We start from the raw sequence: 9,084 nt of genomic DNA, 5'->3' as shown, positions 1-9,084 counted from the left end.
AAGCCGGGAAGGCTTTCTTGGTGTCCTCCATCCAGAGGCCACCGTTTTCCCTATCTTGTGGGCACATTCGATCTAGATAGTAGAGCCGTAGCGTGTATAGCCGAACCTCCACGTTTGGCATACCTAGACCGCCTTCAGAAGGATGTAGGTAGCAGACATCGCGACAGACCTTAGGGGCTCTTCCAAGCCATAAGAAGTTGAAAAGAGCCCTCTGCAAATATAGCAGTGTATCTGACGGGATTGGAAGCACTGATAGACGATAAATAGCGATTGGATAGATGTGGGTATTACACACCTCCGCTCGCCCCTTTAATGAAAGGTTTCTACTGATCCACCGTGAAGCTGCAGACCGTACCGCTTTCAGAACCTCCGACCAATTTTTCTCCAGCTGGAGGTCAGGACCAAACCAGACGCCGAGTATCTTGCAAGGCCCATCGCTCCAACTAAAGGGCCCCTAAAGGGGCATACCCCTCCAGGCACCAATGCGCAAATCCGAAGATTTGTCACAGTTAATTTTGGCCCCTGTTACCATTTCATACAATCTGATTTCTACACCGACGACACTAATCTCAGCACTGCAAATCCTAGAAAAAGACGCCCCCATGTTCCAAACACACTCCCTTTATCCTTCCGGCGTTCGTCCTCGGCCAATCAGCAGCCAAAGAACGGTCACGTGGGGCCCAGTGATGATCGCACAATCTACAAGATGAGGACGGCGCCATTTTGGAATTTCTTTCATGTTTTGGCCATGCACGTACGCACACCGTAGGAGCGTTCCAAGGTAAGGCATGACGCGCAGACACGTGGGCGCTTCCTCCCTTCATTTTCTTCGACTCTACATTTTCGAACTGAATAAAAGCATTATAAAACACATAACTTATCCAGGTAGGTAGACGAGTAACTTATTTTCCTTTGTCACTTTATTTGCTGGTTTCTCTTAACAAAACTCCCCAAAACGGTGAAAAAGTGAAGATATAAAAGAAAATAATTAAAGTAATTATTGCAGTACAATTGAATATTAAAAAAAACATATAAAACTAATAAAACTTGGAATACGATTTAAAAAACAGGGCGGAAGTAAGTGCACCCTGCACCCTGCACCCAATTTTCATTATAACTTTTTTTTTCACGTGTAATTTTTTTACATTTAATCTCTTTAATTCATTTTTTGCTCGTATAGATTTACTTTGGATTAATCTTTTAAACACAATCAAGAAATAATCAGAAATCTATATTAAAAAAAAAAAAATAAATAAATAAAAATACGAAAATACGGCTTTAAACACTATCAGTTTCCGCCATTAAATTGCACATGCAACGAATTAGAGACTTAATAAAGATGACACTTGTAAGCTGATCTCTTTCATGTAAATATTAAAATGTTAAATAAAATAATGATTTATCCGTGATATTCACCAATAGATCGGCTCTATTTCGAAATAATTTATTTTTTTATTTTTCCTCTTCAATTTTGTTTTCTGCGAACTTGCTCTTCCGTTCGTCATCTTGAATGTTAAGTTGAGCTTGTAAAGTCAATCACATTTGAAAAATCGTTTCCTTTATAAAACCAGATAAAGTTAATCGAAAGTAGATTATAAAACAAAAATGTAAGTATTACTACATGGCGCACGTATGTGTATTTTTTATTTTCATCCTTTTTTCATCGGATTATTATCGAACGGTTACTAATCTATCAGATTTTTTTTTCAATACTGACTTAAACATAAAAGAGGTCAATACGTAATTCTTTATTTTATCAGTGGTGGCCAATTCTGTATGCGTTTTCACGTACAGAATTGATAACATTTTTCTCGATTTTTGTTCTTTAATTTCCCTCTGTCCTTATTGAAACATGAAATCAGAAAGAAAAAGCGAATAATCCCACTGAAAATGTTGATTTATCATTGAATATCTTTCGCTGTCGATTGTTTTTGTTTTCAATACTAGATTCAATACTTAAACAAAAAATAACTTCTTTATCGTTTACCAAAATAAAACAATAAAATATTAATAATTTTATAAATTTTCTGTTTTTAACTGTTTCCCAAGTTTTAAAAAAATCAGATTTTGCTTTCACTACTGATTTAAAAAAAAAAAGGTTAATTTCTAAAATCTTTCAAAATTACAAATATTCTTTAGAATGACGACTTTTATAGGTTTTCAATAGGCACCGCCAAAAATGGCCGCAAAATCAAGTTGTTGTTGTTTTTAAAACGAAATTACATTTATTAAAATCCATTATTTCTGAGTAACTTTTTTTTTCCAGAAAGATAAAACCCTGAATTTTATATAGAAAACAGAATAATGTAAAACTTTTTCTACTATTTTTAATTAAATTTTAAATGTTAAATTTTCCCAAAAAGTTAACAATTAACATTTTTCGTCTTGCACAAAAAACGTACATAAATATTTAAAAAAAAAAAAAGGTTTTTGAAATAATTAATTTATTTATTTGTTGTCTAACTAAGATTTAGGTTGATTTTCTAAGAGAATATGCAAAAATATTATAATATAAGTACCTGGATTTCAAATAATTCCACTTATTCATATAGGTAACTAGTTATTTCGCGTCGATCTAGAATCTAGATCGACACTGTTTACATTTGCGTTTGATAAGAAGCAAACTAATGAAGCCAAACAGGCCAAAATAATTTATTTTTAAGTGACGTAAATTTCAATGTATTATTAAGCTGAGGCTGGCCAGTACCAGATGGGTGACCATTTGTATGAGTTTGGTTTTTAATGTGTTTGTGTGTGGGGGCCAGGCTCCCCAAAATGGGGGGGGCAATTTAAAACAGAATAAAAAAAAAATTATTTCAGCGCGTTTGGTCCACCGTAGTCGAAAGGCGGCAAACGTTTTGCACCGGGATTGAAAAAAATGATGCTATTTTTAACACAAAGGGCACAATATTTATCGAATTTTTTTTTTGTATCGATTCTTCAAAGCATGCTCTGTTTAATAATGGTCATGCATTATTCGGCTCGCTAAAAAAAAATTGTTAATTTATTTATCAAAGATTTTAAAATGGCTTTTTTTCGTATAAATATTAAAAAAAAAATTTTTTGTTTTGCTTAACTTAAATTAATTATTTTACTTAACATATTCACCGAATTTCACACTTCAAAACTCAAAAGCGGGATAATTAAACACAATCGAAGTTCTGATATTCAGACGTCAAAATAAGGTATGCAAACAATTTTTTTTTTAATCTATAATTCTGTCCCTTACAACAACACAATATGTTTTGTTCAGTTTCAGATGATTATTTTAAGCATATTTGTTCCCACTTCAAAACAAGGGGGGTTTTGTAAGCAAAAAAATATATATATATAAATATCGTTTATGAAAAATAAGTACACTGTTATAAAGTTCATTCTTCTCTTAATAATTGCTGAAAATTTCGTATTGATCGGATAATTACCTGATTTTTGGTAGATTTTTAAAAAAGACGGTCCGTCAAAAAGTACTGACCTGCCCCCCCCCCCAGTTTTGGCGGTGCCTAGTTTTCAAGGATGCTGAAAATGAAGAAATATTTCAAAAGAGGCGCAGAGAATAGGTTTCGATGACATGAAGAAAGTATTTTTTCTAAAAGTGATGATCACTTTTCTATATAAATTTAATGTAAAATAAGCACCCACTTTCTGGCCACACGGTAATATTTGGGGGAGGGGCTGCCTTAAAGCCGTTTTGGCAAATTGTTACTTACTTTCAACTTTAGCAGTCATCTTTACCATGACGAATTCTATAGGTTTTCGGGTATGCTGAAAACGAATATCACATTTAAAATTGCCGCAAACAAGTAGTTTTATGGATATTAAGCTAAGTAATTCTTTATGTTATCAGTGATAGCCACCATTAATAACATAAGGAATTACATTGCTTAATATTTGAAAAAATCGTTATTGTCTTGTTAACTGAATTTTTTCTTTCTAAGAATAAGTTTCTTTTTTCTTTTGTCAAATGTCTTAATATGGGGAAATCGCGATGCATGATGAAGACCATCTGATAATTTAAAATTAACATCGGTAGATGACACTCGATGACTTTGATTCTCGAGTTTAAAAACAAGAAAAAATATTTCTTTTGTTTTTCTCATAATGTTTTCTTTCATAACTCATTCATAACACTTCACATACTCTGACAAAATTGTTAGCTGAAATCATCTTCCAAATTGTCACATATAGTACAAACCCTGAGAAAAGAATATTTTTTCAAAATAGAATATAGATCTTACCCAACCTAAACAATTCCCTCTAACTTGTTCCTCTTCCCCACTTCCAAACTCCAAGCAAACTCTAGGCCTTTCCAAATGGATCCTATTATTGTGGTTGACAACACAATTGATGCAAATGGGAGATAACTCGTGTTCAAAATATTTGCAATTTTTGATGTCATGCTATGTGTCATGACTCTCCGTTCCATCAATAGCCTTTCCCATTGATGTTGACTTCTCCATATTGGGATATCAGTTTGTTCTGTGGCTCAATCATTATCCAACTCATTGGACTTTCATCAATCAACGTTACCCACAAATGTTCCACGTGCGCCTTCTGGTGGTTCTTATAAAAAACAGATTTCCAATCTTAAAATCTACTGACTTTATTTTCTTATTCTTGTTCTCTATCAGTTTTTCCTAACGTCCTGAATGTTTATTCCTTACCATGTTACTCATCACCATACATACAAGTAATCACGTCTCTGTTGTAGAGCAAATAGTATGGTGATAATTTCGTTGTTTGTAGTTTAGCTCACATGAAATCTGCCAGCTGCCAACATTTGGTTTATATATGGGTGCCCGGCATTGCGCGGGTGTTTTGAGGTGTATGCTTAGCAAAAAAGAAAAAAAGGTCAATTTTTTTAACTTTAACCCCTATTATGACCCCTTAAAATTTATTGTTTAGGGCTCAAATAAAGTTATTAAGTTAGATCCATGTCCAAGAAATCTATATCTAAAATTTGACGTCTTTAGACCCAAAATTGTAGGAGGAGTTTGGTAGAGTTCTCAAATATCAAATCGTTGAACTTTGACCCCTTAATCGCCAAATTTCTGTCCGAAAACCAATGACATCGATTTTCCCAAGTCTCAGTACCCTGTATATCAAATTCCAAATCTGTAGGCTTAAAATTGACAGTGTTGGTGCATAGGGAAATGTACACAAACACACACACAGACAGGTACTTTCACTTATATATATATATATATATATATATATATATATATATATATATATATATATATATATATATATTGGCTTAACTGTCATGCATCATCCTATGAAATCTTTCTATTTCTTTCTTTGTGTGATAAACTGATGTTGTTCGATGATGTATTTTGAGGTCCTTCAATGCCTTCCTCATCACTTTGTTTATATTTTCCGGCCCATTATCTGTTAACAGCTAGGTTGGTGCCCAAATCTGAGGAGAATTTCATCCAACAACAGATGCACCACCATTTCTGGCTTATTAGGAACTGCAAAAGCCTCCAGCCAACCAATATTCGATATTAATGAAAATCACTGTGTACTGGTTACCCAAAAGTGTTTTGGGCCTGAAAATATCCAATGCCAGTTTTATGAAAGGAAAAGGAGGCAGATTGCACTTCTGCATTTGAGGTTGTTGCTTCATCAGATCTCTGGTTTGGTACATTTGATACATTTCCTTCGTATTCATTCACCTCCTTAAATAAACACCGCCAGAAATATTTTTGCTAAATTGCATAAAACGTCTTTTCCACGACCATTATTGTCCTGGTATTATACTACCACTATTTTTTTTAAAAAGATGCGACGGTACATATAACCTCATCAATAGTTTGGTGTCGGGTTTGGACAAGTAATACACTATTTTGTCCAACTCTATGAACTTTTTTGTTCTGCATCTGCATCTTTGAATCTAAAAATTTAATTATCTTTTTCTGGTTCCCTTATTTTATAAAAACCCAATAATGTAGGATGGTCGTGCGATACTGATGAACCCTCAAACTTCTGATATGTTGAAAACTATTTTGGCTCAAACAAAATGATTCAAGTAATTGCTATCATCTATTTCTACCAGGATCCTCATTGTCTCGACTAGAGGTCCACACAAACAGCGTCCTTCCTTTTCAAGTACCATCTCATCTGCGTATCACTAAGTTTATGAGATAAGAAGTAAATTTGTTTTTAACATCTTTACCCTCGCTCAGATCATAGATCATTTTTTTACAAGGTGGTCACTACTTATAAAGGACTGGAAGCCACTTGGGGTTAAGGGTTATTGAGTGTACAGTACGTTAGTGTTGAGATTTGATAAAGTGTCTTAGTTAAGAGGACGCTTCATCAGGAATTTGTTTATGTTGGACTTGAAGACATCCAGGTTGTAGTTAGGTGGGAAACAGGCAGACGGAACAGAGTTCCACAGGCGTGCACTTCTAAGAAAGAAGTTTTGTTCATGGAATCTACGTTTTGGTTTTGGCACAGATAAAGAGTGGGGAAAATTTTGGACAGTGGTTTCAGCTAGACGGGTGTTTTTTCATGAAAGATCTGCGAGGGGGGACCAGGGATTGGAGCTCAGACGAGCATTTGCCATTGAAGTAATAATAAAACAAAGACAGGTTCGCAACGTCTCTCCTGTGAATGGGGTATCTAGCGAGAAATGGACAAAGTCAAATCGATAAAATCTGTGACACAAAATTTGTGACAAACATGCCCCAATCGCATGATTGGGGCATCTGTGTACATTCTGTAATTCTTCTCAGGATCAAGATAAGCCAGTATAATCATATCTGTGAGCTTTGGTTTTAGATTATCAAAGGAAAAATGACATATAACGTCACATTAAAACTCCACATATTTCATCATTAGATGAACTAACTGCTCGACAATCTCAGAAATATAATTTATAAATAATCAATAATATGACGTCATACCAATCCAAGCTCTGACTTTTCTCACACAAGTTGGAGTTGGATTTTATCGATTTGACTTTGTCCAGTTCTTGCTATATACCCCATTCACTAATTTGAACCCCAAATTCTGTACTTCTCCTTAAACCCCACACTGATAGCGTTCATCCTGAGCTTGTACTTATGTAAACTGGCTAGTAGTATCCTATATATGCGATCTAAGTGACTTTCCATAGTATCTCTATATTCTTATTTATATCAATCTCAATGGTGGTGGTTGGCAATCTCACATTCCAAACTTCATCAGGATTTTTTCAATGTACCATGATTGGTTCATTGTTATAGTTTCATTTTCACAGGTAAACTTTATACCGAGGAACTATGACAATTGTCGAAGATTGGTAATTTTAAATTTTTTGTTTCACTTATTTTTTAACATCTTTTAAAGTGTTGTCTCAAAATTGTTCTGAGCAATATATCGTCAACCCAAAACACCAAAATCAAGTATTTATTACACATATTTTTGGTATGCATGCACACCTCTATGGGACACTGCCTGAATTCTTGTTCTATTAAATAATTATGGAGTGTTAAATTTTAATTTTAAATTTTAATTGTTAAATTTTAATTGAATGTTGCAAAATATTCGATTTAAGAGTTTTAATTCATTTGCTGAGGTTTTTGCCCTTTTAACATAGTAATCGTCTTGTCTTCCATACATTTTAGAGACGTTAGTTCTGAGATATCATTTTTGGTTTCCCTTTTGATTAATAATTTCTCTTAATAGGTTCAATGCTTTAGGTCCATCATCCAAGGCATCTCTTATAATTAGAGACAGACTTTTGTCGCCTAAGCATTGAATCAGTTCTGCAAAAATAGTCACATACTTTTTGATAAAATCAGTGTCATTAGGATTCTCTTGTGGAGATTGAATAATTTTAGTGTAGTTTTCGTATATAAAATACACCAGGAATTTCACCTGCCACAATTCAAATTTGGATCCGTCAAAGCAAGGTCGATGGCACATAACCTGTTAAATGTTGAGACATTGACTACATTGATTCTTTGCCGATTTGATTTACTACCGCCATCTTTGTTCAACATAATGTTTCAACACTTAACAACTACCATCCTTCTTTTCTACTTACACTATCAGAATACTCCATGGGCTATTCAATCTTTCAATTACATCTGCCTGCATCATTTCAGCTTAATCGAAGTACATCCTCACCCCATTTTTCTTAAGTACTCGCAGTTTTTATCACACTTATGTTGAGATTCTCTACAACAAACAAGTCATGGTGGAAAGACTGACTTTCTATCTCTACTCTTAATCGAGCAAGCCCTTCTACAATTAATGTGGACCTATTAGCTGTTCTTAAATTTTTATCACATAATTCATGTTCCTGTCTAAGTGCTTAAAAAACACTGCTATTTATTACTGACAAGTCTGAGCCACCAGACTTCTATAATTCTTTCCCTCAATTCTAATCAAAACAGAATATGATGCACCCATATTATAAAGTATGGCATCGGTATACCCTTATTCAGCTGGGTGGTATTGCATGAATGAAGCTCTCCTGGTTTCCCTGGATATGGTTCTTGCAGAATTTCTGTATGTTGCCCACCTCAACAAAATAGTAACACCTAATTATCTGCCTCTTTCCTTCTCTCTAGTTTAAAATCTTAGTCCCCTACTCTGTACTTGGTTTCCTCTTCTTCGTCTGTCTCCATATCTTCAGGAACTGGCTAGACCCATAGCCTCAACTAGTATCTGCTACAAACCTCCATGGGATAGTTTTTATACTCGTTTTATGCATGAGGCCAGATCCTCCATTTAACCTCTTCGAAGGCTTTCTGATAAGCCACTTGAAGATCATGTGGCTCATGTCTCATCACAAGCATCTCCACCTTCCTATCTTTGAGACCCTCTATACAGAATCCCAGTACCTGGTATTTAACTAGTCTGCTTCTCTGGACTATCCCACTAAAAGCGCCTTATTCTAATCTAACTATCCTGTGCATATAGTCAGGTACACCTTCTAACCTACTCTGTCTCACGTTTGCTAATTCAACTTTGTTTGTTAGGATTTTTGACAATTCCATAGTAGTTCTCTAAAGACCTCTTCAAATCAACCCATGTTAAACTTTCATTGTCTAAGATGAGTCTGGTCATGAATTGTTCGACCAGGCCCCATGT

The sequence above is a fragment of the Euprymna scolopes genome, chromosome 46, assembly GCF_053919585.1.
Source record: "Euprymna scolopes isolate OS-2025 chromosome 46, ASM5391958v1, whole genome shotgun sequence".
In the NCBI taxonomy this organism is placed as follows: Eukaryota; Metazoa; Mollusca; class Cephalopoda; order Sepiida; family Sepiolidae; genus Euprymna; species Euprymna scolopes.
Note: the sequence above shows the minus strand (reverse complement) of the source record.